This window comes from Salvelinus sp. IW2-2015, unplaced genomic scaffold (genome assembly GCF_002910315.2).
Source record: "Salvelinus sp. IW2-2015 unplaced genomic scaffold, ASM291031v2 Un_scaffold1093, whole genome shotgun sequence".
In the NCBI taxonomy this organism is placed as follows: domain Eukaryota; kingdom Metazoa; phylum Chordata; class Actinopteri; order Salmoniformes; family Salmonidae; genus Salvelinus; species Salvelinus sp. IW2-2015.
The window spans coordinates 237,308-244,200 of NW_019942724.1; the positions used below are offsets into that span (position 1 = coordinate 237,308).

The 6,893-nt window shown below is 41.9% G+C and overlaps 1 pseudogene; it reads right to left on the reverse strand.

Moving 5' to 3' along the window:
* Positions 1 to 2,294, reverse strand: part of LOC112069722 (testis-expressed protein 30-like) — a 2,620-nt pseudogene extending 326 nt beyond the window's left edge.
* Positions 2,295 to 6,893: the final 4,599 nt, after the last annotated feature.

Consider the following 6,893-nt stretch of genomic DNA (forward strand, 5'->3'; position numbering starts at 1 on the left):
GAATAATAGCAGCGTGCGGAGTGCTTCTCTGAACGGACCGTACTGAATAATACAGCGTGCGGAGTGCTTCTCTGAAACGGACCGGTACTGAATAATACAGCGTGCGGGGTGCTTTCTCTGAAACGGACCGGTACTGAATAATACAGCTGCGGCAGAATCTAGAGTCAGCTTCATGCAAATTTGTTCCAGAATCCATGATAAGACATGTGAGTTGACTTCCTCCAGGACAGACTCCTCAGCCCTTCCCTTCGTTGTAAGGCCATGGTTGCCTCCTTCAATCCAGTGAACAGTCGTTGGACACTTCATCTCTTTTACAACATCCTCCAGAAGGATCTGGACACATGGAGGAAATCATTATTGCACAAACACAACATTTGGGATCATATGTTTCTTCCAGCCTATCAGTTAAAAAAATAAATCAATAAAATATCACACAGAATCAAAAAAAAAAAGAGAGAGCTGTGCATGTCGTAAACATGGTTAACGGTGTCTGTCTGATCACTCCGATCTGCTGTCATTTATGCAAGGTCCAAAATACACCCAACGCCATTCTCACCWTCTCACACATGTTGTCTGCAGTGCCAGACAGAAACAACACAGGCAACTCCTTAGGCAGCCCCCTGAGGTCCTCACTCCGCTGGCGATGGGTGTGGGTCTGTCCTGGAGGGTGTAGGGGGAAGGACAGACAGACTAGGCCAGCTACTGCATCCTCTGGTCTAACACTGAGCTGCCTGGCCAGGGCAGAGGCAGCTCGAGCCCCCATAGAACAGCCTAAAGTGGAGGGGACACAGTGAGTAGCCTCCACCATGTCAACATGATGTGTATTCAGCTGTATCTTCATACAGTAACCTATAATATTTGATCTGTCTTGAAATTGACTGCTAAAGAATAACTCATTACTAATGACATCAGTAACCCCTAATACTCAGATAAGTATAGATATATCCCTGCCTGGTGAAAAACAGGGCCACTGGACCAGAGAAAAAGTAGACCAGGGGTCAGATGAACAGTAGACCAGGGGTCAGATGATAAGTAGACCAGGGGTACAGTAGAGCAGTGGTACAGTAGACCAGGGGTCAGAGATACAGTAGACCAGGGGTCAGAGGTACAGTTGACCAGGGGTACAGTAGACCAGGGGTCAGGGATACAGTAGACCAGGGGTCAGGGATACAGTAGACCAGGGGTCAGAGATACAGTAGACCAGGGTCCAAAAGGGATAAGTAGACCAGGGTCAGGGATACAGTAGACAGGGTCAGAGTACAGTAGACCAGGGGTCAGAGATACAGTAGACCAAGGGGTCAGAGATACAGTAGATAACCAGGGGTTCAGAGGTACAGTAAGACCAGGGGTCAGAGATACAGTAGACCAGGGGTACAGTAGACCAGGGGTCAGAGATACAGTAGACCAGGGGTCAGAGATACATTAGACCAGGGGTCAAAGATACATTAGACCAGGGGTCAGAGATACAGTAGACCTGGGGTCAGGGATACAGTAGACCAGGGGTCAGAGATACAGTAGACCAGGGGTCAGAGATACAGTAGACCTAGAGAGCTATGTGCAAACACACATTGAAAAATATCTTCCAGAATGATGTGGTTAAATTGGTTTATTGTTATGTGACAGCCTCATCACATGGCTCATAACTGGGAAATACATAAGGCCAAATGAGGTTTAATTTAGGTAAAAAATTGGTTTGCTTACTTACCAACAAAGAATATGTGTCTTATTGTGAATTTCTTAAGATATTTCAAGTGTTCCTGCAAAATAAAACAGACTATTTCCATAAATGGCACACAAACTCTAGTGTTATTCTTAACTATGAAGATGTGCAAAAATCTGGATTTCACAAATAATTCTTACCAAAACAGCATTGTAAGCCTTCACTCTGTAAACCAGGTTTAAACCTTTACACGTGAAGCGAAGACATAGCAGACCATTCGACGCAAGTACATGAGCAAGAGAAACCAAATGCTTTAAGTTCATGTCCCCTCCAGCCCCGTGTGTCAAGATGACAGCAGTCTGCACAGCACTTGCGTTAGCAGGGACGCTCAACACAACTTTGACAGCAACGATTCGTTTTTTCCCAAAAATGATGTTCAAGCTGTCCTGTAAAGTCATTATTGAGTTAGTGAGTCATTCATGCTTGGCCATGTATTCTATCAAATACTTACATAAACTGTATAACTTGTATCAATCGTCAACATAAACAAACATTTTACCTCTTGAAACGTTCCCATGTCGTCGRGTGTTTTGTCTTCTTCGGTGAGGATTAACGGCGGTTGGCATCCAATAAATGTTGCATTACCGCCACCTACTGGACGGAAGTACAACTCCCTTATGCGTTGCTTGAAAAAATAAAGTCAATAACTAAATACCCTACCATCTAACACTACGCTCACGATAAATAAATAATAATTATACAAAAGAACACCACCCTACTCCACTATTTAAAACTATTTAGTCCTCTCTCAGGCCATCAACCTGAAAGGATGGGACACCACCACTCAACACACCCTGTAAGTCTTCTGACGTCAAGTCTCGCACACCCAAATACCTCAATGCAGCTTCCACCACCACCTCAATTGTCTGTGACTTACATTCCATTTCTGTGGTACAGTTGATAACCATTGATATGAACGCTAAGAAGACAATCTTACTGAAGCATGTTTCACTCGCTGTCCCCTCCCTCTGTACTGGTACAGATCTACTACTCACTGGGATCCTCTCAGGATCCTTCCCCATTTGAYCCATCCTCCTCTACTTTCTTCTCTGCCTCAACATACGAAACCTTCTGCACTACTTAATACTCTGGAAGCCTCAAACTGCCTCTCTCGCACCGGACACTTCAAATCCCCAGCCCCATAGGCACCCCTATTATTAACACATACCGCTTCTTTCTCCAATGCTACACATTCCTTTGTCTCATGCCCTTCTGCACACTTCTCACACCTAGGAATCTCCCTCCTACACACTGCTACCCACATGCCCATAAGCTTGACACCTGTAACGTAATSKATTCAGCACTAAAGCTCGTACAGGAGAACTTATATTTCCTAAAGTCACTTTGTCGGACAAAGACTCAACATCAAAACTCAAAAGAACAGACAAKGACTCTTCTGTTTCATCATTCTCTCGCCACCCTGACTTTGCGTCGCACCAAATGACGAGCATCACAAACACCAGGAATRTTCCCCTTCAGTTGATCAACTTTTACATTTACTGCTACCCCAGTAATCACTCCTTTCAATGGCAGTCTTTTCTTGAGAGAAACAATTCACATTTCTTGCCCCCATTTGTTTAACGCCTTCTCCCTCTGACCAGCAGAAACACAAACAAATATCACAAGACCACTTTGTGTTACCCTCACCGATTCCACAGCACCCAACTCTGTTTCCACCCACCCTAAAACCAGAAATGCATCCACCACTTCCTTCTGACCGTGAAGAAATAGTGAGAATGGGTAACTGCTATTTGTTTTGTTTATTGTCTTATCTTCTAATGTCATCGAACTTCAACTTCACTGTAAACCTTTCATAAGATGCCCGTCTAGTGTCGATGCCGTCTAGGAGTCGATGCCGTCTAGTGTCGATGCCGTCTAGTGTCGATGCCGTTTAGGAGTCGATGCCGTCTAGTGTCGATGCCGTCTAGGAGTCGATGCTACCACAATAATCTAAAAATGTATGATTTGGGAGACATGATTTAACTATCATGTTTGTAAACTCAAAGTCTACAGGCTAGTTTATATAATGATTTAAATACAATGATTATAATGATTTAGCTCCCTGAGCAATAACCCTCTGAAAAGGTAATTTTATCCGTCCGTACAGCAAATCTATAGGGCTATAACACGGAAGWCTAACGTGGAAAATAGTATCATCTTGTTATCGTAAAATCAACAAAAATCTTTGTTTTTTGTCATAACATGTTTATTTACTGATTAGTGACCATTTAAACATGTAAATAATAGCTTATATTGTGTATAATTCGAACCAGTGATCTATGGTGTGTGCATATTGAGACCGAAAATAACACGACTGGTGTTAACGTACAAACAATGAAAACATTTATTATAAAAATTGTGTAAACTATCAATCGTGTATCGTTAGGGGTGAAAACCCCACAATTCACACGTTGGTAATTATTTTACAACACAGGAAAAACAGATAAAACATTTTGATAATTGAACAGTGGACCAATGACAGTGCATCCTTGGCCTGTAAATAAAACAGGAAAAAATACATGTAGAACTAAATATCTAGGTCAGGGTTGATGTTAGTTTCATAAAAGTCAAACGTTTGTGAAAATAAAGTGTTACAAAAAAATAATCAGGTAAAGCCATAAAGCTTTTCTTATTCAACACAATATATCTTTGGCCAGGTCGATAGTTGTAAATGAGAACTTGTTCTCAACTGGCCTACCTGGTTAAATAAAAATTAAATTAAATAAACAATACATGTGTTTCCACTGAATCCTTAATCCCTCTGCATGTATATTACACAAAAAATATACTTCAAAAGATTGCTAGAAGTAGTGTGTTATTTGCAACATAAAATGAATAAAAACATTTGGACTTTGATAGAAATCCAGATCATTATAAATTTACTTTACAAACAACAATTCAGTGAATTCAAATCAACGTGTGATTCAAATCAACACGCAATGTTTACCTTACATTTGTTTTACCTTTATTTAACTAGGCAACTCAGTTATGAACAAATTCTTATTTACAAGGATGGCCTACACCGGCTAAACCAGGATGACACTGGGCCAATTGTGCGTGCGCCCTATGGGGCTCCCTATCACGGCCGGTTGTGATACAGCCTGGATTCAAACCAGGGTGTTGGTAGTGACACCTCTAGACTGAAATGCTGTGCCTTAGACCGCTGCGCCACTCGGGAGTCCAATAATATCCATATTAGTTGTTATCAATAATAAGTGATTTCCGTATCGCCGTAGACCACAGCCCTGCTGTCATCCTTACAAGCGGTTATTAAAGGTGGATAATCTTTGGATGCCGACAGCAGTCACACCATTGGAAGACATAGCTTGGACTGTAGCCTACAAAAGACTATTCCTGCTCTTTTCCCGCGATCCGTCAAACACATTTGGTGTACCATCATAGTGGTCTCTGATTCAGATTTTTACCTTGTCAGCTCGTGGATTTGATCCAGGCAACCTTCCGGTTACTAGTCCAATGCTCTAACCACTAGGACACAGGGTGTGCATGCTTTTGTTAACACATCTTATTCAGCGTTGTGTTTAAAGGCGACATTAGATGTTACATACCACACAGTGGTATAAATGACTTAAGTAAAAAATACTTTAAAGTACAAAGTTGTTTTTTCGGGGTATCTGTACTTTACTTTACTATTTATATTTTTGACAACTTTTACTTTTACTTCACTACATTTCAAAAGAAAATAATGTACTTTTTACCTCATATATTTTCCCAGACACAAAAATACTCGTTACATTTCGAATGCTTAGCAGGACAGGAAAATTGTCCAATTCACAGACTTATCAAGAGAACATCCCTGTTCGTCCGTACTTCCTCTGATCTGGAGGACTCACTAAACACACATGCTTCATTTGTAAATTTGTAAAATGAGTGTGCCCGTGGCTATCTGTAAATTTAAAAAACAAGAAAATGGTGCCGTCTGCTTTGCTCAATATAAGGAATTTGGGGGCTGGGGGGGGACCGAGTCAATCACGGACACTAGGCTATAGGTTGGAGGCATCCTTGACAAGATGTGTTTTGAGGAGGTTTTTGAATGAGATGACTATGTCTGCATGTTGTATATGTTGGGGGATTGCATTCCAGAGCCTGGGTGCCGAGCAGCTGATGACCCTGGCACCACGTTAACAATTAATGACTATCTAAAACAAGTCAAATGAATCCTCTCAAAAACAAACCTATTTATGAGCGATCTCTCGTTTCCATGTGGCCTTGTAAAGTTACCTTAAAGTCCTTTTCCTTTTTCATAAAGTCGCATCCAAACCATTCTCACATTTTTACAAGTCTCGCCCCTTGTTTTTTAAAATTTATTTCTAAGCCATTACGTGCCTCATTTAAGGTAGACTCAGCGAGATGACCTTGCATGGAATAAGTCAAATAACGTGTTTTAATTTCCTTAAAAACTAAGAGCGTTAAAGTGTGAAACTTCTCAGCTGTTCTGGACCTGTAGCTGGCACGTTGGAGCAGCTTGAAGGGCTCTGGTGCCCATATAAGATGGAGTCGCAATAGGAGAAGATGGGGTGAAGCCTCTCTGAGGGCCTCTTCTTCTCCAGGGGCCAGTCCCTCAGGTTCACAAAAAGCTCTACCTCTGGGACCCGTACCTGGCCACACACAGAGAGACATTAAGACAGAGAGGGAGAGGGAGAGAGGTCAGCAACAGTTCCCACTCACTACTGTGGTCGTCTGGAATCACCCTTCTATGTACATCTATAGAAATGTGAGCTTCCCAAGAGATGTTCATTATAGGATGTTGATACCATCGCTGCTTTGATTACAGCCTGTATTGACAACAATGTTATTACAATGTATGACACTTATCATAAACATTACCATAACATTCAAAACCATGTACTGTGTGGAATGTAGCTCAGTGATTCCCGGGGGGAAAAAGCCTGACTTTAAGTCTATTAAATGGTGTAAATATGAACTCCTTGTTGAGGCATTAGTATTCACCATGGAAAGACATGTGAGGCTGACTGGAAGGGGAATGTTTCACTTACACATTCCTTCAGATCTGCCATGACCGACGTGGTGGGAGCCAATGGACGACGGGTTGTTTCTGAACCCAGCCAGTGTTTGTTGTTAACTGTCCCTTTGGCCACTAGGTGGCAGCGTCTGCTCATACAAATTCCAGCCTATGACATTTCTGTAAATAACA